At 38.8% G+C, this 27628-nt stretch overlaps 2 protein-coding genes across 6 annotated transcripts in view; one reads left to right on the forward strand and one right to left on the reverse strand.

Annotated features, from left to right (window-relative positions):
- Positions 1 to 13209, reverse strand: part of sema6cb (semaphorin 6Cb) — a 139332-nt gene extending 126123 nt beyond the window's left edge. For all 5 annotated transcript variants that reach the window (XM_072393699.1, XM_072393698.1, XM_072393703.1 and 2 more), the window contains exon 1: positions 13016 to 13209. The gene's annotated coding sequence lies outside the window, so the exon portion shown is untranslated. The remainder of the gene's footprint in view (positions 1 to 13015) is intronic.
- Positions 1 to 27628, forward strand: part of tnfaip8l2b (tumor necrosis factor, alpha-induced protein 8-like 2b) — a 354084-nt gene that overhangs the window by 149673 nt on the left and 176783 nt on the right. The window lies entirely within an intron of this gene.

The following is a 27628-nucleotide window of genomic DNA, read 5'->3' on the forward strand; positions in this document are numbered from 1 at the left end:
TAACATGAGACCTCCGACCTCTGCAGGGTTCTACTCAGAGAACATGACAGGGATTTGTCTGTGCTGCTAGTGTCTGCTCAGTGTCCGATGCCAACAAAGTTCTCGTGTTGAGGGGAGGAGAGCGGCGTGACCCTGTCCAACTACGACACAATAAATCCAGCTGAGGAGTTCAAGGTGGCCTGACCTGCATCTGACCCCGTCTTTGGAAACATGGCTGCAAGCTCCATCTGAGCCTTTCCTCCCTCAAGGCCCTGAACTTAAGGGAGAAACAGAGGATGTGCTCCAGTTTCAGGGGCAATACCGGTGCCTAAATTAACACATTTACTCACTCAAATTTCAAATGTTATCGAAACAGTTGGGAAGCCTTCTTTCTGTCATGGTAACTGGGGGGGGGGCAGAATTAGCATAGTGTAATTACGCTGGGGAAAGATCCAGGCTCCAAGGAGCAAGACATAACCTGTAATTTGCCATTGTGCTCCCTTTGCAATTGACAGTCATTCTATGATATTGGAGATAAATGTTGGAATTCAGACTGTTAGTTTAACTGATGGTGCATTCAGTATGATAATAACCACGGACTTGCACACATTGAATCTGATGAGCAGGCCTTAGCTCATCACCACTTTCTCTCTCTCTCTCTATGGCGTATTATCATGCTAATCTAAAAGAGAAGAGGAAAAAAAAACTTTTCGGTGAATGAGGATATATAAAGGGAAGCAGGGACCTCTGGAACTGTGAGGAGACAAAAGAGGGTGACAAATGGACACAGACATTATACTGGCTAGTTAATTAAAAGAACATAGCCTAATTAAAAAGATCTTCCTGGTGAATAAACTGCCTTGGTGCAGTAAGTGACCTGTGTCTCTTGCACATGTTGGGTAGTCAGACTCTCTCCTCTTTTACACATTTAATTTTCACTTCAAAGGTGCTGCAAACACAGAATTGGAGCATGTTGCAGGAAGTGAGCCAGATCATAGTTGGGCTGCTGGTGCTTATTAAAAGACAAATAATTTCCAGAGAAGTAAATTGAATTTACACAAGAGATCTGGTTAAATATCACATCACTTAGACAAACATTTTTCTAAGAAACGGCTGCACAACAATTTGTTCTGTCATTAAATATCTGGACTTTGTTTGGTTTTGATCATTCTTTGATGTACAAGATGTTTGTAATGTATAGAATAAAGACACCTTGTGGCTGAAGGAGACGTGTCAAAGATAAGATAAGTGATGTACCGACTGCAATCTTCTGTATCGACTGGATTTGCGATTTTGTAAAACTCCAACCTGCCAATTCCAATTTCGGCCAGCTGTGATGGTCTTACGGTGAAGAAATTTTTTGGAACTTGTCTTTGAATGAATATGTATCTATTTGTTCTTAATAAACTTTAACCATCACATTTTTCTGCAAAAATGCCTTTTACTCACTCAAGTTGTTGGACAGCTTTTTTGTACAAATAAAAATCCAAATGAAAATTAATAATAGTAGAACCCCATTTAATATTTGGGTATTGAACTTTGTATGGTCCCTCATTTCACAGTTGGCTACACATAGCACCAGTGTTATCTGAGCACTCAGAAGATGGCAAATTTGTCTACCTTTGCTGCTCAACTGTGCCACCTCTATATATGCATTTAGCTGATGCACACAAATTAACTAAAATGTCAGAGCATACTGAAAGCTTTGTGTCCTCTTAATTCATAGTAAAAAGCCTCCTCACATACAAACCATTAAGAGCGTGCGAGTGTGGCTGTGCTGTCCCAGTTGTCATTGTGTGCATGTTGTTGATTATCCTGCAGCTCGTGTGTGTAAATTTGAGCAGCACAGAATCGAAAATATGAGGGTTTCCAGTCAACTGAAAACCACCTGATTCTTAAATGCTGCTTAGGACTTAAAAATAGGTTGTTAGAGACCACATTGGAGTCTGAATTGTGACAGTATATTTTAGATATCCATAAAATACACAAAGTGCTGTTAGAGACACCAACTAATTTCAGTTCTGTAGGTCTGGTAAAGGCATTTCCCAACAGTTAAACAGATAAATACCTTCTTTCAAGCGATCACACTGATACCACATATTTAAAATATGACAACAAAAGTAACAAAAGTTAGTTTAGTCTCCTCAGGTCCTAAAGTTAAACATGTGTCTTTTTTCATAGTACCTTGAATGGTTTGAGACTATTAGTAAATCCATGAAGATTTTTTAACATACGAATAGCAATAAAAAAGGGGAAAAAAAAAAAAACACAGAAATTGTGCAGAATCTTTTTACACGTTTAAATAAACGGATACACCTGCAAGAGTTAGCAGATCATTTTCCTTCCCACTCCTGGCACCTGCGTGTTTAACCAGTCCAGTACTTCCACTAGCTTTCTGGTTCCCAGGGGACAAGCATGTGTCTGTAACTACGTCAACACGAAGAATAGCATCCTAATGTATCTTCCAAGCTGTGTTGGATGACATTTTTGTTATGAGCACAACTTCCTCAGCTTATCGGGCTAGTTAATTGTTTTTGATTGGACAGCAGACAACAGCTCCACACAGCAGGACTGAGAATGAGCAGCCAGCTATCTTGCAGACAGCTATAAATAAATAAACCTCGTCTCCTAATATCTACAATTTGTACGGTATTCAGCAGACGGTACGGACAATGTGTGTTTCTGTACAGAAAAAGTGAGCCGTGTCCACTCTTGTAGCTCGACCACAGCTCTGGGTGTCACATTCCCATCAATGCTGATCAGGGCTGAAGCCAATAAATATCTGGGTAAAACTGCAGAGTAATGTGACAAGGGACTTGATGCCTATTCAAGACTTTCCCCATTGTGCTCAAAAGCCAGATGGTAGCAAGTGTTAGTGGGTTTTTTTTCACTAGTTTATAATGGGCTTAAGTTTTAAATGGTACTATAAAAAGGTTGAATGTTCAGGTTTCCTCACAACAGAGACGGTGGTTTAAATGACTAAACTGACATCAGAAAAATAAAGAAAACCATGTCAGGGACCCATGCTTACCCAGGCTTTCCTGTTGAGGCTGTCATAATGTGGAAAGTTATTTTTTGATACCTTGAAGCCCCACAAGGTAAAAACACAGAATGCTGCTTCTGCCTCACACACAGGGCAAGTCATACTGAATTTGGTTATGATGCTGTCAAAGGGAGAGACTGGAATGGGAAGGTAGCAGCTCATTTAGAAAGAAAGTAAATAAAAAGGAATATTGAGATTTTTGTGGTAGGAAAATATTAGCATTTATTCAGAGATATATTTATACAGAGAAAAAAAGTGTAAAACCAATATAGGTAACAAATCCACAAATTAAAGCAACAGACCATGCTGTGGAAACTCTTCATCGTTTGCTGCATTGTGCCGATTTAACAGGTAACATCAACGAGCAAGTCTTTCTGTCCAAGCCATTCAAACTGGACTTCCTGACATTTCATCCTCCTGCTACCTGTAGGGCAACACTAATGCACACTGTTTAGCTTGAGGGCTACTGTCAACCTCAGACATGGCCTGAGTGTGAAAGTCCATTGCCCCTTATTCCTGTCACATTCTCCTGTCATTCAGTTGTGACATTAAAGCAATAGTGTGGTCTGAGTTTTTGTTTACCCTCGGATGGTTTTCATGCCGTCAGTCACCAGAAACTGCCCCTCAGGGAGAGGCAATGGAGCCAGCCAGGAGAAAGAAGGAGGCAATGAAGAGAGATCAAACAAAGATTCATACCAGGACAATGCAAGTATGGCAGAGTGGGAGGAGGTTTGTTGTGCTTGTGTCCATGTGGTCTCTCTTTCTGGGAATAACTTTACAGCTTCAGAGAAAATTAATGAACATGTTTTGCCGCCTGAAGCAGTCCACATCATTTCAGGGGCACAAACACACACACTTAAGCTAAATTATCAATACAACAATTACTCTGTTCACATGTTTGGAGCATCACAAACTGCCTACAATTCAGCTCTGTTAAAAGCAAGATTACCCCTTTCATTGCCAGCAGTTATCAGACTTTATGCGAGACAATCCGTTTTCATTCATTTATATCCGCTTTCTTGTGAAGCACATTCACAGGAAGCCAAATATCAAAATACATCATTAAAAAAGGTCAGATATATCCATTTCTGTCAGGTTGAGGGAGCATTTTGTCTGCAAAATGCCTCTGCCTTTCCTACATGTACTAACTTTAGCATTCAGATTAAAAGTTGATATGAAAATGGGCTGTTTGCCCTTATTCACATGGCAAAGAAGTATTTCTTTCTACAAGTTAAAAAGAAAAAAAACGAAAAAAAAAAACAAGAAATGAAGTAATCTTGGTTTATTAGATCTTCAGATTGATATTTAGTTTTAAGTGAATATAATATTAGTTTGGGGTTTGGAGTCTTTCCTTTTAAACACAAATAACTTTTTACAAAGGATTGTTTTTTTATCAATTTAAAGGGTGGATTTAACATTTTGATTACCTTACATTTCTTTGCATCAAGTGAAGAACTAATTTATGCTGACAACACACACACACGTACGCACACACGCACGCACGCACGCACGCACGCACGCACGCACGCACAGCTGCAGGGGTGAGTCAACACATGGTTAATAAACCGACACGCACATTACGGGAAGAGTTCAGGAGACTGGAGGAGGTGGTTTGTTTTACTCACCCTGGACCTCTGCCCAGTTTGAATTCATATGTCATTAACTGTACACCCCCACCCCCAAAAGACTGTTTTAAAAATAGCCTCAGTTTAATGGAAACAAGCTTGGAGTTCTGAGAAATGAAAGAAAATGACCACGCTAAGTGTAGGCGAACAGACTTATCTTACAGTGTCCAAGCCAAATATTCACTGCACATATGGTGAACACTAAAACATACACAAATAATAGCGTGCGAGCTTAAGTACCAATTAAAAACCGCCTACATTTGCCCCAAAATTCTCACACAGGTAAAACACTTCATTCACGCAAAGGGATTCACTGTTAAATCTTATGATTTGACAGCAAACTCTAAATTGAACACATTCCAGATTTAAGCTAGAAGTTAGAGTGTCATCCAGAAAATCTACAACAACTCCAGTCTATAGACTGCAGGGTGCCCCCATAAAAGTCACCAGCGGAGGGCTGGGAATCCAAACAGTTTCCAAAACCATTAATGAACTTTTCACACTCAAATTTGGGCTTCAAGAGTTTAACTTCTGCTGTCCATTCAAAGCATGACAAGTGAAGAGAGCAGGGTGACATGGAGAGGCTGGAAATTAGATGCAGGTATGAACCCCATTGAAAGTACACATGCTGGGTTACATTGCTGAGAAAAGAGCCAAAGGATGCCTGATCACTCTCTAAAAGGGAAAAAGAAAAAAATTCAGGTGTGAATACCTGTCACCCAAGTGTGTGAAGAGCCAGAATGATGTTAATGATTGAACCAAGCAGCTTTAAATAGATAAAACGGGAAGAAAAAAGTTACAGTAGGTTTTAAATTTCCTGCTTTATTTCACATTCCAGGGCCATAAAAATTCTCATTAAAATAAATAAATAAATAACGATGAGAAATGATCACAACTGAGAGTGACTTCTTTAGTACCGAAGCAGTGGGCCTTTTCTCCTTGATATCGTCAACATAATTGCTTTAACCAAGGTGTGATAAGTTAGACAAGAGCAACTTGGAAAATAATAATCATATCAGGGTTCCTCACACAAAATCGCTTGGGCAGGTCAGCAAAGTAAAATCACAATTGTTTGAATAAATAAAAACACACCCACATTTTTTTTTACTTTATAATCTAAAACCATAAAGTTATATGCAGTTCTTTCATTTAGCCTCCCACTCTTCTCTATCTCACCCACAGTACATAAGCTCCTCCCTGCTTAATGCAAACACAGCGGACCAAGACGTGATCACAGGAAAAACAGTACTAAAGCCAACTAGATTGAACAACTTTAAGACCCCTCTTCAACTTTTTTTGTATATTTTTAAGAGAAAACAAAAAAAATGTAGTGACCTTTTGAATAAACCTTGATCACTTTGTGTCCCTTGGTTCTCTCCTCTCAGCTTCAAACTAAAAGATGGAGACCTTAACTCGCTGCATTACAAAAAAATACAGTACAAGGGAATGTGGTGGCTGTGATTCGACAGCAGTCCGTTCAGTGACAGGGAGAATGCAAGTGCCCCACAGGACAGTTGATGAGCATTCAACTGCTTCAAATGTAACAAATAATAAGCAAAACATATGCGGTAAAAATACTGAGCCCCTCCATACAAACCAACTAATTAGCCGTCAACAGCGGAAGACAACTCTGAAAATACCAAATATCAATGTCTTAAAGCCAACACCAACTCAAACTGTCAAAAATTCAAACACAGAAAAGCATCACTCATCACAGAAAGAAAGGTGAAATATTGTATTTGGCTTACAAAAAGACAGCACTTCCGGTCTGTGTCAGAATGTTTTGACAATTTAAAGATTAGACTAATCAAGGACAAAGTGTTCATGATAAAAATAATGTTTGCAGCTCTGATATTACTCTTCAGCAGATAGTCTGTAGTTGTTAACTGCAGGAGAGGATGCAGGAAAGACTCTTTCTACACAAACCGTAATAAGATTTACGACATTTCTTAACAGAAGCCATCTTATCTTAAAGTTGCACAATGTAATAGCCGACAGTCTGGGAGGGAAGTTTGTTCAGCTCACATAAATTAAAAACAACATACTAATGAAAAGTGAAACAGCTGAATTTTGCCAAGAAAGACACAAACTCCCAGGCATTGTGGGCCAAATTTACAAATGCCAAACTTTCTTTTTTTTCTTCAATTATATCTGGATCAGTTTTGTTTATTCACAATTTCATAATTTTTTGAAAATCAAATCTGAGCCATTGAAAGCTGCATGTGCGATGATTTATCAATGATACGCAACCAAACATATCAGGAAAAAAGGATGTTTTGAATGCACTTAATATTCTCTTAAGCGCATGTTCCAAATCACGGTGACATGTGTTCGTAACAACTTCAACACAAAACAGAGGTCATCTGTGCCAAATGTTCATTTAGAAAGTGCACACCAAATCAAAGAGCAGTGGTGAAAGGCTTCGAGTGTTTGGTCGATCTTTCCAGGGAAATAACCGCTGGCACGAAGATGGATAGCTACATTTCCTCCAGAAGAAACAGCCGTTTGTTTGAAAGAAACAGGAGAGTAACTAGTCTGTTAGTGCAAGCCGTGATAGCCACAGTTGCTGAACAGGCGAAGAAAATAACTCCACTAACTGAAACAAAAACTTCACAAATTGAAAATCCAAGAAAAAGGATCGTTAGTGTGCCACCCACACTGTTTGATTGAGAGCCAATCTCTGTGAAATGAAGCACAGAAAAAACACTCCACAATGGAGATGGAAATGAGAAAAAAAAGATGATGCAGTAGGAGCAATATACGGTTATATTAAATGTTGTTACAAACATACATTATGATATGGTAGTTCTCACAATGAGAGGGACGTCACATAAAATTCAGATATACGAGGGTATGTTGAATAATAAAAGAAAATAGACAAGAAAAGCAGATACTTGATCACACTGCTGCCAAAGTCAATTTAATAAATACAGCCTGCAGTGGTTCCTCCACAAAATCTGAGATATTTGAAATTGAAAACCAGCTGAGCTTTAGCACAGTGGCCATAATGTGTAACTACAGTCTCTGTGTTTAACTACATAATACACATGATTTAGCAAAGAAGCAACAGATAAAATACAGATGCTGATAACATGCCTATGGCTCCATTATCTGACTCCATCTTCAGGAGGGTTTGGGGTATGTAGACGCATCAGCAAAGCTTTTAAGACCACTGCATATGTAACACATGCTAACTTGGCCACATATGTATTCCTGCTGTGGCATACGCCATGATCGAGTTTCAGGTCATGAAATACAATTCTTGTGCCTTCTCTCAACCTGCCAATGTTTACATGGAGCTGTGTTTTATTCTGTGCCAAAGTCTCACTACATATCCTATTCAGCATTTTATTTCTTGTATCAGATCATCGGTAGTCCCAGCTGTCACTTAGAGCCATTATCTTTGTTTAGGTTTGTCTGGACACAAACAATAAAATGAATTCCTAAAAACAGCTGAATGGAGGAATGGTGACTCCATTTGTAGTTGGAGCAAACCCTCATTAAGGATGCAGGCAGTCACTGACCAGCAATGAGAACAAACGAGGCACTCTTGTTGGAGGGATTAACTATCAGAACACATGAGCAATATAAAAAAATTAAAGCATGACTGACAAATGATGCGGGTGTGCCCACATGATGAAGCCATTCAGAGATGATTAAGAGGGTCAAACTGAAGCACTTTGCCCACCACTAACTTAAGAGTTTCACAATCAGCATGTGGTATACATGCCAAGGGGTTATTTCAAGAGACAAGTTCCTTTAGTTCATTTGTTTTAGTTGCATTTCAAAAGCAGAAGCTATAGGGAGTCACAGGGAGCGGCTATCTGCTAGTACTTCTCAAAGAATGGCACTTTAGCCTCAGAGATGCCTTCAAGAAAATATTTTTTGGTAGTGAGGGCAGTTTGACCCTTTTCAGATTCCCCAAAGTAACAGCAATGTTGGATCAGTGGATGCGGTTTGTTTTTCCTGGCAACACAGTCAGGAAAGGCTTTGGATTCGTTCACTACATTTAACAGACAACAGTTTTAAGAAAAAAGAACTGGTATGACAATGGCTTTGCAAGGAAAATTAAGCTGAAATCCAGGCTGTTCCACACACACACACACACACACTCACACATATATATATATATTCTAGGGATCGGGGATGGAGTAACTGAATGGGAGTTTAGGAGGATCGTTGTGCTTTGTCATCAGTTAATAATCCTTTAAAACTATGAAAATCCATGTACAGATGAGGCAGCACTTGCTACTTCATCACATGAAATATGCATGGAAAATGCAGAGGATTCGATTTTGGACGATTCATTTTCGCTCCTTTCAAGAGAGATCCTTTTTGTTGTGCATGCTGCTTCCAAGCTGCCCTGTGGGTAGCACATGGAGCTTCTGTGTCACAAATCAAAAAGCGTGTGTGCCTGTGACACCATATAAATGAGAGGTATTCTGTCCTTCATTTTAAAAGGTTAACCGATATAAGAGAGAGGGAGACATTATACATGGCTCTACAAGTATTCTTACTCCAATTGCAGCATTTTTAATGCAAAACCATAATGAAAACAGAAAAACCTCAGTCTGCATGTATAAACATTGACATGAGACGAAGGAGAACAAAACCTGTAGAAAACATACAGCGTTTGAGGTTTCAATGTTCAACAAAGATTCTTTCATGGGACATATGGTCCACTCAAACCTAAAAATATAAATCACAGGTTATTTGATGATTTTGCGAGCTTCAGGTTATATGTTCTCTTCTAATTGCTGGACTCCATCCATGAGCTTCATGAAGCGTATAACCAGACAGTCATGCAGTGTTCCTGCTGCTCTGCTTGTGGCCACAGTGGGTTGGCAAGCAAAGACTAAGTCCATGTTCGACAAGGGGTTAATGTTTCTGAAGAGCAGCACGGCAAAACCACAGGAAGACAGCCAGTCTGGATGGATGGACTGAGGCCTGTCACTAGTCCAGTTTGTGGTCTGCCACCTCCTGCCTCTTTTTCTTCCTTTTCCCTCAAGCCTTTCACTGAACTCTAAGGTTTTCCTCCCAAAATTTACACGCTCATCAGCCCGGCTGTAATTTCAAGAGCTGGATTAACCACACCAGGACCACAGGAGGGATACAACTGCACGCCTGTTTTTGGAATCAAAAGTAATCATAAGTGTGCCAAGGACTAAGATTGGACCAGTGGGAGGAAAAAATCGTCAGCGCTTTATTCACCTCAACTTCCTGCAGGCTGCAACAATAACAAGGAAATAGATGCAACAAAATTGGCACTATCCATTATGTCCGTGCCACAGGCAATCTAGAAATTAACTTTAAAAACCATGCAGGTTAATATACCTGGGAGATTTAGAGCACTGAATCAGCAAAACCATAAGCAGAAACTTTCTCCAGACAGTAAAGAATTAATTTCTGCTCCGTTGGTAGAGCAGCTGAAAAAAAAGCAACCAGTGAGCGCAGTGATAGAGGAGCCACTTGCCATGTTACAGAAGGCACGAGGCAGGTCCGTCTGCTACGCTTAACCTGTGCATTTGTAACGCTCAATGCAACATGTTAATGTGATTTCTTCCCAGCTGTGGCCAAATGGGGCCAGACCTGGAGGCCAAGGCCTGGTGGTCTCAGCAGATAGCCTGAACTGGCCTGTGCTGTCTCAGCACAGGATTATGGATGACAGGGAGCTTGCAGGGCTGACAGGTAATAATTCACTCCCCAGGGGTCTTACACCCTTTGCTGGTTACAACACAACCAGCCAGTAAAGGGTGGTGGAGGGGGGAGGAGAGGCCTTGGAGCGCACATCCTCATCACCCCCCCCCCTCCTTCCCTTTTTTTCTACCCTACCTTTCAAGAAGCAAGAGTCTCACTGGCTGCACAGTTGCCACGGGTAACAAGCCATTATCAAAATGAAATATGAGGTGCCACAGACCGGTGCCGCTCTCAGGTGCAGGGCCAAACAAAGTCCCATATGTCGCAGATGTGGAGGGGAGATTAACTGTTGCCTCCTGAAGCACGGCACTGTACCAACCCATTTCTTAGACATCAGCAGTTGCACATGTGCTTGAGATCTGAGACACTTCAGACAAATCACTGTTGTTAAGGTGGCACAACAATAGCCCAAAATATATCATCCAAAGCTCTCACGTTCTACTGAGCTCAGAATGGGGGGAAATGAGCATGAGTGCAGCATTCAGCAACTTCAAGTGTGCCTGGGGATTTAATGTAAACCGTCTTCATCTGTTCCACTGAAATTCTGCGACTTTCCTATTGATCAATCCAAGCCGGAAAATAATTGTGTGTGCTATGTACACAAACACACACACATATATATATATAGTTCGGATACTGAGCACTTTATCTTGATGATGAAAATGGAAATAGGCTAGCTGAATGTCCCCCAAGGGCCACAGCCTCAGCCTCTGGTTAGGAACCTATTTCAACCATCATTACCCTGAGGACCATTATGAGGATGCCATCTGCACACACAGGGCCCTTTCATTGGGGACTCTTGTCATTTCAAACTAAAGCCAAACGATAAAATGGAAATCGGAAACAAAATTACACACTGTGCTAAATGCATCATTAACCATGCTAACAGTGCGACGGACCTATCAGGGCCTGAGAATGAGAGCTGGATGAAGAGAGGGCAATTTCAGCACAGATGAGGAATGAACGCACATTTACGACTAGAACTCACCCGTCAATGAAACTTTCCTAATGGTTATGTGTAAAAGAGATGGAAGAAACAAAAAGGAGCCGATCGATTCAGAGTGTGGGCGACCAGCACAAACGAGGGCTGAATGTAGATTGGTATGCACTATTCATAGTGTGAGTGGGAGCACAGACAGACATAATGGTTCACAGGAGCATCCCACTTGTCCTGCAAAGAAGCAGCACCTCTTCTTGTCAGCACACCAGTTACATGTCAAACAGATAACCCAAAGCCACCCTACAATATTCTCTTAGCAACAAAGAGTGCCAAGTCACTGTACAACTGCGGTAAGAAACTGCAAGCCATTAGTGCCCCCTCCCCATCTTATGATATCACTGCAGCAGCTGTGAGGAGTAGGACAAAGCAAAACCAAAGAAAGTCACAAGATCTGACCACCGTCTCCACTTCAACATCTGACTGCTTGCGTGATGTTTTCCTCACAACCGCCAAAATAAAAAAGGCACATCCTGAATCAGTAAATAGTGTTGTTCAATCAGGGCAAAAAGGGCAAAAAGAATTATGTTCACATAATTCTTTTTTTGAAAACCTTGCAAAACTTTTTCAAAGCTAGGGTTTGTGAAGAGAAGAATAAAAGGATAATTCCTGGGTAAGTCAAGACAGTAGTGATAGTTTGCAACAGGCTGAAATCGAAAAAGTAGTGAAGTAGCCCGTCTCTCTTTGAGTACTGGCAAGATTTATTCAATGCTGAAATGTTTTTAGCCTCAACTGAAACTGAACACCCACTGAGGGAGATGAGAGCTAATGCACAACAGGCTGAGACAAATCACAGACCCGTCTTTCTGCAGAGAGCGGCACAAGCGCAGCTCAGAGCATCTATTTCAGCATAAATAACCACCAGCGGCTCCGAGGAAAACACGGGTTTCAAACCGCTTTGTGCGTGGTAGCGAGGTCCAACACAGGCTACAGTTTAAAGTCTGCGTGCAGAAGCAGAAACCTGTTAGAACAATGAGCTCATCGTTTTCCCTGCGAGTCTGGCAACAAAACAAAAGTGCAGATGAAGTAAGCATGATTTAAGAGGTAAAATGCAGGCGAAGTAGGAGGGATATCTCAGTGTATCGGAACAGTCACGCAAATACTGTTTTCCCTATTAAATGGATTTGTTTATGTCATCTGCTCGTAAAGGAATGCTGCATTCGCCAGCCTATTCTGCACAAACACATCCCAGGTAACAAGTATAGACTGTTTTGGCCAGCGATCCAAATTAAATCAGTGACCCAGGAAAGATGTCACTCAACGAGACACGTCCGTGATAAGTTGTGGAAACATGATCCGATACAACGAACCGCCAACACCAAATATGTATCTTTGAAACTTCTCCATGAGGATTTAAACATATAATGTAAAAACTAGTGCAACCCTTAGCTGTTGGACGCATGTAATTTCTGCAATTCATTCTCGGTGCCAAAATGACTCTGAAAGAGCGGATAAAACAGAAAACCAGCAGCTCATGTGGAGCCAAAATTAAACTTGGCGAGAGAGTTAAAGAACAATTTAAGCATATTAGACGTGTCGTTCATGTTGTTTTTAAGCGATTAGCACAATTTAAGCATTATCTCATATGTGGCAAAGTTAGAGCACCAGAGCCCTAATGAGCAAAGTAAGCACAGCTGCGGCAGAAGCGTTCAGTCTGCAACTAGCACTTCTTACCTCATTGTTTCTTTGGTTCTTCCACCGTGAAAAACAAACGTCGCAGTCTTCCTGCGAGGATAGCGCAGCGACGAAGCAGTAAAGTCTAAATAAAAAGAAAACAATACTTGTTAGTTTTAAGCTGATTGTTTTCGGCAAACAGTTAGTATTCCCAGAGCGCCAGCGTAGCAGAAGGTGCCCCTCACTGCTGTGACAGGACTGGAGCCAGTTAGACTGAAAATCATAACATTTCAGCAGCGGCTCAGGCCACGCCCCCAAGCTGGAGTTTGACAGGCGTTCTAACCAATCCAAAGACGACTTTAGAATCCTGTCGCTTCTAATTGGATAATGACTCGAGTAAGAATATTGCGCTCCGCCTGGAACGGTTCACTTTTCTCCCAGATGTTAAACGCCCGCACATCAGAACCTCGTAATCAAGTCAGCCAATCAGACCTCAAAACAGGGGATTTAAACACGCACACAATTTGACTTTATGGGAGCAATTAGATGTATTTAAACGGCTATGAAACTAAGTTAGCCACATTGATGCTCTTGTAAATCAAACTGTGTTATATACCAAATCAGTAAATGCATAGACTCCTATTTATTTCTCATGACATGTAATAATTTTACATTTCGAATAAAGAGTTTTACAACATAAAATAAAGCATTTATTTTTACTGTTGAAACAGTATGTGAATGTGACTTTTTTGTATAGTTAGGGCTGTAATATACGATCTGAATATTGTAACCTTCCAGTTCCAGTTCAATGACATAAAACTAAGAAGGTTCAACTCTTTGAATTTTAGAAGTCAAAAACAACAAAACATCTGTGTTTGACTTGTAGTGCAGTTCATAAACTATTAACCAACCCAGACAAAACCAACCCTTTGTACAAGAGTAAATTAAATACTACTTGCATATACACTGAATGTCCATCAAATCAAAAGGCACAAATGTAATTTGAAAGGCAGGGACAAAGGGTACTGACAACAGTTAGTCAGCTGGCAATGGTGCTGCGAAGAACATCGCCAGAAACACTAATAAGACACCTGTGCAGACATGGCAATGCTGAGACATTTGGTCTGACTGCATCTGTGTTTGATGATAATCTAATAGATGGCCATGACCCCACTGACTCAGTCATTCCTAGCTTTCATCTACTGCATTTCAATTTCTGTCACTCTCTCCTGTCAAAATACTCCTGATTTACCCACAGGACAGCAGTTCAAGTGGCCTCTGCAATGATTGTGATGCATATACAATCACGTCGGCAGTCAGATAAATGGTAAGGCCTCCTATCAGGTCATGCTTGTTTATTGCATGCCCCTTTGCTGTTCTGTGTGTTCCATGTTAAATGTGACTCAACACCACTACATTTACTCCATTCCTTTCTTATGTCAGTGCAATGAGGACTGTTGTGATGAAGCGCTTTCTAGGGGTGGGTGAGGACACAAGCTCAGAGGGCAATGATTCGCACTGATTTGATAAATCTTCAGCCACCCTTGATACACCACAACAACCTGCAAAGGTTTCAGCAGTAAACAAACTCAATAAACTGCCAAGATGCTCTCTTTTGGGGTTTTAATAATCTTATTACCTTGCTCAGGTTGAAACCTAAATGCAAATGTGTTTTCTGCTTGGAGCTGTGGTGCATTCTCAATTCTGACCATGGCGAGTAAATGCAAAGCTACACTGATAAAACGATTGTTGGACAGATAGCAAGATGAGTTTGACATTTAAGGGTATAAACTTATTTACTTTCTTGTCAAGAGCTGAAAACAGTGATGTCACTCTCATATCTGAACAGTAAGCTGCAGCATTAAGCCACTTATCTTAATTTGCCTTGGCATAAAAAATGGAAACTCGAAGCAAAGCTTTTTGAGTCTCATCCAAAGTGAAGAAAATCTGTCTGGGTCCTCTACAGGTCAGCAAGGAATATGTTGTATTTTGTGTGTCTAACTGCTGCCATTGTGTTTAAAAACAAACAGTGGTCTGTGAATCCAGAAATGATTTTTTGATGACATTTTATAATCCTGCAGCAGGTCATTTTGATTTTGGGAAGTTAACACCTTGACTCATACCTTAATATTTCATAAAATCACACATCAAGAAACAACACACATGTTCAGAAATTTGAACACAATAATTGGGTAAAAAAAGGCAGCAATGTTGTGGGCTGTCATAATTCACAATGGTCCTCACTTGTTTGCATAGAAACAAGGTTGACAGACTAAGTCTGCAAAATGATCGCCAGGGCACCAACAACACTGAAGGTTATTAGAGACTTTCTGGTGAGATAAGCCTTCTCTGCCAAAGCAGATGCACTTTTAATTTTATTTCTGTTGCATAATTCTGTTATAAATGACAAACACAGGAGATTCTGTATAGCAGAACGGTGCAGAACACTACTACTGAATGTACGACTTTATGTAATTAAGATGTTTAGATTACTGTTATGCAATCAGATCATCTTCTTAATTAAATTTACAGTATGACAACACTAAACATTTAGTTAAAATCATAAAAAAGTATTTGATTAACGCTTACATTACATGAAAGACAGAAGTAACTCAGACAGTATGATTCTCCAAAATACTTTAAGCAACTACACTGCATACGTTAGTAGATTATTAAAAGCTATTCATTGTTAAAGGCGTCATCATATTACTATGAATTTGTCTTGTTTTTTCATTGTCTTTTTCTATAATTTCTTTTCATCTATGTCTCGTTTACCTTTCTTTTTCTTTCTCCCTCTTTCGCTGTTCCCCCGCCAGATTCTGCATTATTATGTATAAAGTATTGTAACAAAAATAAATAAATAAACAGTACTTAGGAATCAAGGAGAACTTTACATTCATAAAGCTTCCCTTGGCAAAGCAAATGTGTTTGGCATAACACAGTATTGAGATTACAATTCTGCTGCCATGATGCTGGACAGCACATGAAATAATAATTTAAGGTATGTTGTAAAAGCTCTACTCTTGCCAACCATAAGTTGGAAAAAGGTGGGAAACTTCCAAGCATGATTTTCAAAACATTAAATAAAATCTGATTGAACAGTATCAATTACAACAAACAAAATGCCCAAGCTATGAAAAATGTTTTGTAGTGTTGAATTTTAAGTCTGATCAAATAAAATCAAAAGAAACAAATATCCATAACAGTAAGACCAACACACAGAAGCTGCAGCTTTAAGAGATTATGGTTCACTTCTATGTGAGAGACTGCAAGAACAAATAGGGGTCTATCAGTGCACACAGCATAATGTGCACATTCGTGATGTCACTGTTAAATAATAAATAAAGTGTATTTAGGTGTTGGAGCAACATACGATATTTCTTCAAATAAAAGCCAGGATTCTATTAAAAGCTGGTCCTTTTATAATAACAGAGGGTGAGGGTAACATCAGCACATAGAACCAGTCCCCACAGGCCAGGGAGGCAGTGAGGGAAGAGCAGGAGAAAAAAAACCATAACTGTTATTACAATGTGCAAAACCAAAGATAAAACATTACAGTTTTACCTCTTTTATCTTAATAATTCAATTTTAAAAATGTGCTCTCGTAAAAGTTGTGTTGTTCTAGACTTAGCATTTGTCAAAGTGCCAGTTTAATTCCTTAATTTCAAACCACTTTGGATCAGTTCAGTATACTGTTCGATATGGTATGCATGCACATTTAAATAAAGGTTATTATAATTATTATAAAGCCGCCATATTCTGTTGAAACATTCCTGGACAAACCACTACGTTAGCAGAAAGCTTGCATCACCACAATGCACATGGCCTGTAACCCAAATACCACACATCTTAACAAATACAAGATGTTCTTGTGACCATGAGATTGTTAAAAATCTGGCTCTGCAACCTATTTGAATCAGGACTGACAACCGTGCTGCAGTACATCAACAAATGCCCACACTGAGGGCGTGCAAGTGCAATGACTGAATTCAAACAGGCTGTTTTGGAGTCTGCACAAACAACTCAAAGACCTGCTTCACCTTAGAGCCAATTATAAGAAGCATGCAAAAGCTATATATTTTATGCTTAGTCCCATGGGTCTCTTTGAGCAAGCAAAGGCACTGAAAGCTGAAGAACAGAGAGGTGTGTTGACTATGAATGCAGCATAATGATGACAGTGTTCCACACGGTTTAGTGTCTCATCCTCTCACGGGACTGCATGTGAGCCACAGAGAATATCTATCTATGTTTATCTGTCAGCTGGACATATGCCTGCCTGTCAAAAGTCATTAACACATTCATGTGTATTCATACTTTTTCACTGGGATGGGCAAACTTGGACTGATGGTATTTGAGAATTGATTGATATGAGGATTTCATGTTTTTGTGTTGTCATGATCTACTCTCAAGAATAAACTGGAATGGAATAAAATTGCATTCAAATTCTGTTAATATGGTTTTAAAAAAATCTGTGTTATAAATGTACTTGCTACAGCTGTATAAATTGGGTTTATGAGGAGATGAGAATTAAATGACATCTGCACTAATTAGTCATTACTATGCTATCTTTGACTTTGACAAACTATGGTATGTGCCATAATTGACATCACAATATTTGGGATTCTGGCAGCTTTGGTGCTGTATCAGCCGGACGTGCACCGCTCAGATTTTGTAACCTGTCAACCTTGTGCTCTCAAAGAACAGGACCACCTAAAGGGAAGCGTGTTTGAGCATTTCTATGTTCACAGGCATCTGTACGACCTATCAAAACACCAAGTATGTACAACTCTTACAAATGTCACAAAAACATGAAATAGTGCTGAAAAGTAAAGCAGTTGAAAGTGAGTAGTGACACTTGTGTATGAATTTTGTGCTTCCTAACTCCCTCTGTGCTATTCTTGTTGTGTAACGGTGCCATTTCCTCTGGGGAGAAAAAGGGCCATTTTCTTCTTCCTACTGTTTAGCATAGAGACTGCAGCATGTCCAGCAGTAAAAATGGTTGACAGCTCTGTGGACATCCCAATTTGCCCACACATTGACCACAAATAAAAGCATTAGCTTATGGGGACAAGTCCTGATGGGTTAATTGCAGAAGTGCCCTTCTTTGTAATTAAGGCTGGTTACTAATAGGTAACTAATGAGGGCTGTTCATATAAGGTGACCGCAGGGAAGAAACTGTTTTAAAGGGCAAAATAGTCCGGAAGTTACTAAATACAGGAGTTTCTATACTTGATTAGTTACTGTTTTCAGTAAAAACATGGATAGTAGAACTTTTTCATGTAATTAGCTTGGTTGGATTGTGTAGTTCTATAATTATGACTCAGATGAAGATCAGACCACATTTCTGGAACAATCCTAGTAATTCCACATGAATTATAAACTTTATTTCAATTGTATATTCACTCCCAGTGAGCATTTCTTTCAGCTGAGACAGCAGTGCTTACTGATTAAGATATATTAAGAATTGGACAATAATAAAAATGGACTATCTGAAGGCATCAATTATAATAATTTAGCTAACCAATCCTTGTAATCTAGCAGGCAATACATTCAGCTTGCTGTCACATAGAACACTAAAGTAAGTAATACATCAGTGTTGTAGGGATGAGATGTAAAGAAGTATTTTTGCCTGCACATCATTGAGGTAAATGCTATATCTTGTTTTACAATAATGCACATAACTCCTCCTAATATGATTTCCTTGTTGCCTAAATGTCAAACATATCAGGCTGATTACCATATAAAAGTAAACTGTATAGGATATTTTCTTCATATGGAGCCTTGTTTTGAATAGTTTAGACATTCAACATCATGTAGTGTTCATAAAGAGCTGAAACCTGCTGTTGGGGAATTCATTTGATTTTGTCAGGGGTGAATGTAATCAGATGGACAGAGGTGGTCCATATATAAACAAATATCCTTTCTCTGTTTGATCATATCTGAATGTTGTTGCATTGTAAAGATCTGCAGAGTGAGTCCTGCACAGTTCTTACATTTATGTAAAGGTGCTCAATAAAGACTTAGAGTAATAAGAGCCCTACATATGGCTCCTTTCCTTTCCTAACATATTCATCCCTTACAGTGGAGTATGGAGAGGTAGAGACGCAGAAACGTATCTAGTAATTCTGCTGCATTAATTGTGCTGTATGTATCTGTATGTGAGTGATCCAATGCTGGGAGTCAACTCCAAGGGCCCTATTGTTCAAAACGTTTAATCTGGATTAGAATGATCCGGATTTGGAAATCTCCCATTATGCTATTCTAGATTAAGAAGTGCATCTTAGTTTTCTGCAACTTTTAAGGCAATATTGGATTAAATAATTCTAATCCAACATAGTATTTCAAAGATGACCAAATACAGATTATTGATGCTCTATATGGGACCATATATCCTAGTGCAGCCTACTGGCTATTGGTAAACAACAAATGCATAGAAACAGCAAGTAAATACTTAAAATACTCACAAGGAAATTCATTTTGTTGCCTGAGTGCTTTATATAATTTATCTTGTGCAATAGATGCATTAGTATCTCTCCAACAATGGAAAAAAGTAGCCTTGTTTAGGTTTCTAAAGGTATTCTATATTTTAATATAGTATGAAAAGCAGAACACGTAGATGTCTCACGGGACACATGGGGGTATGAATTTAACTTTCAATTCAACAAATGATCCAATTCTTAATTTCAGATGAAAAATTGTCATTTATTAAGTTGAGGGTGGCTTTGTATTTTCAGCCCTAACCAGGATGATTTTCAAACCCAAACAAAGTAATGTTTTTACCTAAAGTCAACCAGAAAAAGACAAAAGTTTTGAGTAAAGTGTTGTGTTATTGACTGAATGTAACACACAAATGAAAAAAAAACGGTTGTCGTATCTTGGTTTGAAAACATGCTTGAAAGTGCACCACCCACATTCACTCTATCCTCCTTGATTGGACTTCATTGGTTGTTAAAGGGAACACTTAAGAATATCATGACACTCCTGTTTCTTGAAGGGGTTTAGAGGGTACCTGGCTTGTCCAAAAGGGCACAAATGACCTATTTTGTCATACTAATTAGAGGACTTGTTGGTTGGTATATAATAGAAGCACAGAATAATCAGAGTTGTCCACTTGTTAGCTGCATTTTAATGTTTCCTTTACTCAGTTGATGTCCTTTTTGTGTATCTTGGGTATGGAGACTTTTTAATTCATTAATTGACATTATCTTATATCTTCAGTAAAAATAAGATTTTTTTTATCAACCATTGGCTTTCAGAGTCTTTGATAATCTGGACAAAAACGTGTCCACATGTATTTAAGAAAAGCAAGATGTCATTTTTACACTTACAAGTTAAAGATGGTAAAAATCTATTAAGTTTGTAAGGAATGCATTAAAGTAACGGATGCACTGTGAAGACTTTATTCAATAAGTATTTTTCATTTTCATTAAAAGCAATAATCATCCCTCATTCCAAATTACTGTTTAATATTTAGTTTGCTGCATTAGTTGGGGCAATGTGCCATAGAATACAACCCTATTTGAAGCTATATTATATGCTGCACAGTGGGCCTTCCCCAGAGGCTTTTTTTTCAGTCAGCTCTTTTAATTTACAGAGTAGACCTTTAGTTAATGAATTCCAGTGTAACCCGTAGCAGAATGAACTTCACCTGTGACAGCAGATCACCATCATTACAAGAAACAAATACTAAAAAGGTCAAAAGTAACAAGCATAGTGCCCCAAGAACACTGCTGTGACAGAATGATGTAAACTCCTTATAATAGAAGCAAAGAGGTTATGAGAATTTTCTGATGAGAACGCATAAGAGCAAGCAGAGAAGAAGTGAGTTGAGAAGGGACACATTTTTCCTCTACAGGTAATAGAGAAGTGGACCAAAAACTGACCCCTGTGGAACCTCTCGGACAATTTTACTTTCTGTTGATTTGAAAGTTACTATTGAGACATGAAAAGTCCTGTCTCTTAGGGTTGATAAAACCAATAAAGAACCTGAGCCTTTGAATCAAAACATCATGATCAACAGTGTAAAAGGCAGCATTGAGCTCTAACAAAACTAAAATCTGAGTCACTATTGATCTTGAGATCACTGATTACTTTGAGTAGAGCTGTTCCTGTGCTGTGGTTTACTCTGAATCTGAATTGATTGACAAACAGTTGTTTATTAACTTTTTATCAAAATAATTATAATGAGAAAAGGAAGATTAGAATTTGGTTTATACGACTGATTACCAACAGATCTAATTAGATTTTCTTCAGAAAAGGAGTGATTACACACACTCGTGAGAAGCTGTGAAAATGTTGGTCTGCAGGGAACACTTAATGGCTTTTACAGTGTCTTTTATGAATTTTTACAGCATGACTGTCATCATTATAGATGCCATTTTTATCCCAAACAAAACGTTTGGCCCCATATGAGAACGTTTTGGAGAGGATAGTCTCAGTTTTATTTCCGCCTTCATCCTTAAAATTTGTTTTGCAACCAGTACGCTGTTTATTACACCCTACAGCATCACTTACTGATAACGACATGCAGCCTGGTTTATCTGCTTCAAACCAGGCAATAAAAATGATTTGTATTTGTACGCCAGATTTGTATTTTTTATGATGTGACATTTCAAAAGTTCTCTTTCAACTGCTGGACAGAAACAGGGCTTTTGCATTTCTGTCTTTGTGATTGCCTGCTCCAGCCACATTGTTCTCACCAGTCTTTATAACTTATTCTGTGTGCTCACTGTTTTATATAGTCAATACACACTCAAAGAGGCACTTGATTGTGGTTGACGTCCTCCTAATGTTTGCCATTTGCCTGTGGAATCCCTTCAGTCGTGATCACCTTGCTGCATTTATGTGGTTCAAATGACATCCCAATGTCCTTGCTGTATATCCTGCAGAAGTGTATTAGTGGGTCGATCTGATACTGATATTGTCCATGTAGAGGAGATGGCTGTTGGCTTCTCCATTTCTAAACTGGTATCTATAGCCACTCTTTGTGATGATGTGGTTGAGGGGTTCAGGCCTATGCAAAACAGCAGTGGGGACAGAACATCTCATTGGTAGATACTACACTTGGTGTTAACTTGTGTAATAGAGTTGGAATTTATCTGCAGGGTTGTCTTCCACAGTCCCATTGAGTTCTTGCTGTGTCCTGTATATGTTGTAGAGTTTCAAGCATTCCAGTATACATTTGTATGGCATTAAGTCGTTAGAGGCTCTCTTCATTTTCGTTTTCTTTGATATTCTTTTATAATTATTATTTTTTGTGTTGTTTTGGCTTCAATAACTGCTTGAGTTTTTGCAGTTGTGCATGAGCAAGTATCAAAGCTTGCTTTCTGTTTCTGTAAATTGCTCCCCATTTCTTAGTTTGGTTCTTCACGTGAAGTGAAAATTCAACAGCATGAAGTAACAAATATATGTCAAACATGGGCTGCAGTGAAAAAAATCTTTACCTAATTAGGGACGATTTACTTGGAACAAATTATTTTCTTTTGAGTGGTTTCTTAAGTGCCTCTTAACCAATGACATTTGGGATAGACTGCACCCCCTGTGACCCTAAAACTGGATTATTCGGGTATAGAAAATGGATGGATGGTTTCTTAAGTTAGTTAAACTACACGTATAACTAAATGCTATATGATAGCATAGCAACAGCAAAATTATTTTGACTTTCCCCTTCTGAGGTAAAGCAAAAGCAGCATGACTAGAAGTTGGTGGAGATGGAGATGAAGACGAGCCATGAAGACGATGAAGATACAGACGCTTGATATTTAGACTCTGAGCGGAGTGTAACCTGACAGTTCTTTGCAACCCAGAGGGCTCACTGAATGAGATTCAGACCCAGACAGCCCCAATGAAAGTGACAGGGTTGTGTTACATCCTCGTTTTTAAGCTGGTAGTCATTTCAAACATCACTATAAATACTATCCGGCCCAATAAAAGGTGACTGGTTATCATGACATAACCTTTAAAAATGCCATTAAGACTAAATAGTCTTTAATGAGCTTCAATTTGGAACATAAAAGAACGTTGTCTTTCATATGAAAGAAAGAGAGGACAATTGGTTTATTCTTTAATAGTTAAGTTCTATACAAATCATGAAGAATGGAGACTGTATATCATAATATTTAGCAAGATTTGCAACTTGTGAGATAGGCTCCAGCCCACCGACGGATTGACGGTATAGAAAATGGATGGATGGATGGATGCAACTTGTGAGTTGTAATGTGTATTCAGGTTTGTATGTTGCAAAAATACATTAAAAATAAATAATGCCGATCTAACCAGACGAAACAGCACAAACGTTGAACAAAGTTTATAAAATAAAGATAAATCCACTTCTCAAATGCCAAGACAGTGTGTGTACAATTATTTAACAGGTGAAATCTAACAGCTGTTAGCCAGGTCCTCATGAGGACAGGTGTACATTACTGCAGTTTTGCACTAAAAGTGATTGTAATATAATATATATATATACTATGATGTACCCTCTTAAAGCTTTCAACCATGAAACAGGTTCAGTGCAGACCTATCATGAGAATCATTGTCATTTCAGAATATAATATTCATTCTCTTTCCAATGTCTTCCTCACCCTTCTGTACTCAATGAAGCATCAAAAGACACAGCAATGCCTGAAGGCATGCTGATCGTTATGAACAATCATAATCTTCCAAACGGCCACCTCATGCAGCGTCTCTAACTCTGTTGACAGTTCCTCAATTTCACACTGTAGAGTGGGAAACACTCAAAAAAGGGGTTCAGAAAAAGAAGGCCATGCTTTATAAAGATCACAATGGTACCGTAAAAAATATACAAAAGAGAAAAATAACAAGAAAGTAGATGAAATGGGGGACGACATGTGAATCGTGTAAGGTAATCTGAAGGCAAGGGTTTCTCAACAACACTTCAGAGAACCATCGTCTTGGCAGTCGAAGGACCCAATTTACAGAAGAGGGGATTACACCAACAGATTATCTCAGCAGAGGTATCAAGGTTGCCCTCCCAAATAGCATCATTACACATCTGAGGGAAACCTAGAGTGGAGATGATAGAGGATGAAGAGCAGCTATCTTCACTTCCCCTCCATTATTGTGCACTGCCTGATGGTTGACAGGATTTCAGGGATTATTACTTAGAGAATTGCTCAGGAGTTCACAGTAGTTTAAAACTGATCTTTAACAAAAACCATCACCTGCACACACAGGAAAAAACTTTCTTTGTGACACACACACACAGTAACTTTATTAGACAGCTGAAGAGGGGCTCAAATCCAAGTCAGCTCAAACACTATTCTTATATTTTTGCTGGATTTATTACAAGTCAGTGATTTTTAGTTTTTCATTTTCTTCACATCATGATCTCAAGTGGCAACATTTCATGGTAAAACCAATTAAATCCATTGGCATTTCATATGATCAGAGCATTAGCTTAGGGAGCACATTTAATCAATGCAAGTATTCTGTTTTGAGGTGAACTTTAGTGAACTTTAACAAATAAATTTGAGCTGCTGACCAGCTGTAAGTGGAAGTAACAATTGTTTAACTTTAGAAGGAAAAAGGGCAGCTATCCAAGCCTTTTAGATATATTGCTTCATTCTCCATTGAATTGAAATTACTCCACAATGAGAGCCAAGTTAAGCTAATGAACAAAGAAGTTTCCTAAATTACCATTAGAGGAAAAGGGAAGCTACTGAACAGCTCGTTAAGCCTCACATTTGTGTAATGGCACCTTTCTCATTTATGAATGTGGGATTTGCATTTTATAGATCCTTAGTTTTTCTTTCGACATTCAAAGATATATTAAAAATTACTGTACTAAATGGAAAAATGTGGGACCATATCATAATTTATGGGTAAAATTCTATTAACATTCAATGACCAGTGCTCTTGTGTTTTAAAAAATAAAAACATACAGTGCTTGCCTCATTTCTGACCTGAAGCATCCACCAGATGTTCAACACAGATTGAAAATAAGCCAGATTGTGCTGATCCAGGGACTTGATGTGATGACACAGTCACTTTTCTGGAATGTTAATACTAAAAACAGAGGAATAGCATCTCCTGGCCAGCCCAGTTGCTGAAGAGAAGCTTTTTCTATTTTATGTTCCTAGAAATCAGGGATATGCATCATCTTAACATTTCACAGGAAAAATTTTGTATTTTATACCAAACTATAGCTTTTCCTAATCCAAACCAAATAGTCTTAACATCTAAACTTTACCGAAATAAAATCAACAGAAAATAATAATAAATAATAAACAATAAAAAATGGGAGAGTCAAACCCTTGCCTTTTAAAAGTCTTGAAAGGCAAGGGTTTTGGTGAAAGTCCTGAGGGATACCAGCTTCACCCCTCCGTTCTCCATCTGCAGGCTTTTATGACAGTAAAATGGGACATACTCTCAAAAACTTGATGTATTGGTCCATGATCACATGTACATTTTCTCTTTTTTAATTTTCTCTTTTTATTATTTTATCTGAAGGATAAAAATGGTATCCATGCTAGTTATGGTCATCTTGTATAAAATAAAATGTATATTTTGTTGCCCCTTTGTTGAGCATCCTATGATGTGTGAAAGTACAAGTTGGAACAGGGGGTCCACTGCTGATACGCCTCTGAGCCGTCAAGGGAGGTAGTAACAGGCGAAATAAGTGCTTATACACATCAAACCGGCATCGTGGAATGCGGCATTCTAACCTATGGTGCTGTTGTTAATCAGCAGATTCTGCAATGCCAGCTTGGTGTGTGTAAGGACAGAGCGATGTGAGCCTGAGCTGCCTGTCTGGCAGGTGTGAATGATGAAGAGGAACAGTGGTGGGTTAACAAAGACTTATTTTTATGGTATAGGGATATGTGAGAGAGGCTAAAGTTTTATCACATCAAGTTGTATTTGCATGTAACCAAGGTAACTCGTAAAATGGTATCCATGGCAGTCCATGCTGTAAATGCCAGCCTAGAACCTAGAGCCTATTCCAGCTGTCATTGGTTGAGAGGCAGGGTACACCCTGGACAGGTTGCCACTCCATCACAGGGCCACACAGAGACAAACGAGCCAAAGTACCTGGAGAGAACCCATGCATACACGGGGAGAACATGCAAACTCCATCGAACCTGGGACCCTCTTGCTGCGAGATGACGATGCTAACCACCACACCACCGTGCAAGAGGCATACACATCTTTAAGACATCTGACAAGACTAAATATATTCAGTTGGTTGCAATCTGCATTTTTGTCACTAGATGTCACTTAATCCTTCACACTGTTCCTGTAATTAAATTGCTTTGATGCATTAATACAATTAAATTAGCTGATTAAAATGTAATGACATCACATATTGAAACTGAGTTCAAACCATTAAGAAAACGATTTTAATAACTGTTAATATATGCCAAAAATTAAAAATGTATTTTCTAATTATGTGATTGAATAAATTAATGTCAGTGAGGTTAGCCATAAAAGGATAATGTGTCAGTTCAATTCAGTTCAATTCAGTGATGCTTTATTTATCCAAAAGGGAAATTCTATTGATGCAGTATAGATTAGTATTTAAAATATCCTATTTCTACAGTAAGAAAACATAATAAATAACTTAAAAATCAGCTGAAAAGTATTTAACAGGTTGTAGTTTAGTAGAGAAATCATCAGAGATTGGCATGAATGGATGGGGATGTTGTTTTTTTCGCTTGGCAAAAACTTGGGTGATGAGCACACACTCAGAGTCGGCAGGCAAAAAAGGTGAACTCACAGTCAACAGTCAAGGATACCAAATTGACATTTCCAGTTCCCGCTCTTTTGCCATCAGTGTGATTGCACCTTGAATACAAAGTGAAAATGGTACAGAGCTGCCAGGCTGGTCTTTTTTTTTACTCTTTCTCTGTAATAGTGTTTTTGGCACACTGTACAAACTTGTCACACCACACTGAGTCATGCCATAGTATGCTAATATTGCAAAATATACAGAATACAGGTTTAAGTGCTGATCTTATTTATGTGCTATTTTCTGTTCATGCATGATGTCAAAAGAAGAAACTCTCATGCTTTAACCTCATGGTTAAATATTCAGCGTTTATGTGGGTCTAGTTATTCCAAGAGGTCTTGCATAGATCTGAATAGTAATTTCGTATTTAGTTTCTTTTCCTTACTGTTTTCTTTGCATTTACACTTTCAACACTGTCAAGCTCTTTTTCACTTATTTTATGCTCCATCTTCTCCATCTCATCAGCTGACCCTTATTTGAGCAAGGTGAAGAATGAAGACAACAGTAATCAAAGGCAAAATGTTGCCTGTTCTGCAGCTCAAGCTTTTTCTAAGTGAAAAATTACACTATATAAAACAGTCACCATATATTTATGCTGATGTATACAGTACATAGGGCAAATGCTTTATTATGGGAGCATAGGTATTATACGAGGGAATATAGACACTGCGTGGTCTGTGGCTACAGTATATGCACTGCCTTGAAATGAGCTCTGAGCAGAGGAGTCACACAGAGGGCAACAGTCAAGAGTTTTGAGTAGGAGGGAGTTGATGACAGGGAAGCATTTCTCTCTCTTGACCATTTGCTGTGTGAAATCAAAGATATCCGTTGTCTGGTCTAATAAACGCATTCAAAACCATCACAAGTATTCGCTTGAGGAGAGAGGGACCTGCTGTCACCACTGGCAGCCAGATTTTATTCCCACA

The sequence above is a fragment of the Leuresthes tenuis genome, unplaced genomic scaffold (genome assembly GCF_036924035.1).
Source record: "Leuresthes tenuis unplaced genomic scaffold, fLeuTen1.0.hap1 SCAF_10, whole genome shotgun sequence".
NCBI lineage: Eukaryota > Metazoa > Chordata > Actinopteri > Atheriniformes > Atherinopsidae > Leuresthes > Leuresthes tenuis.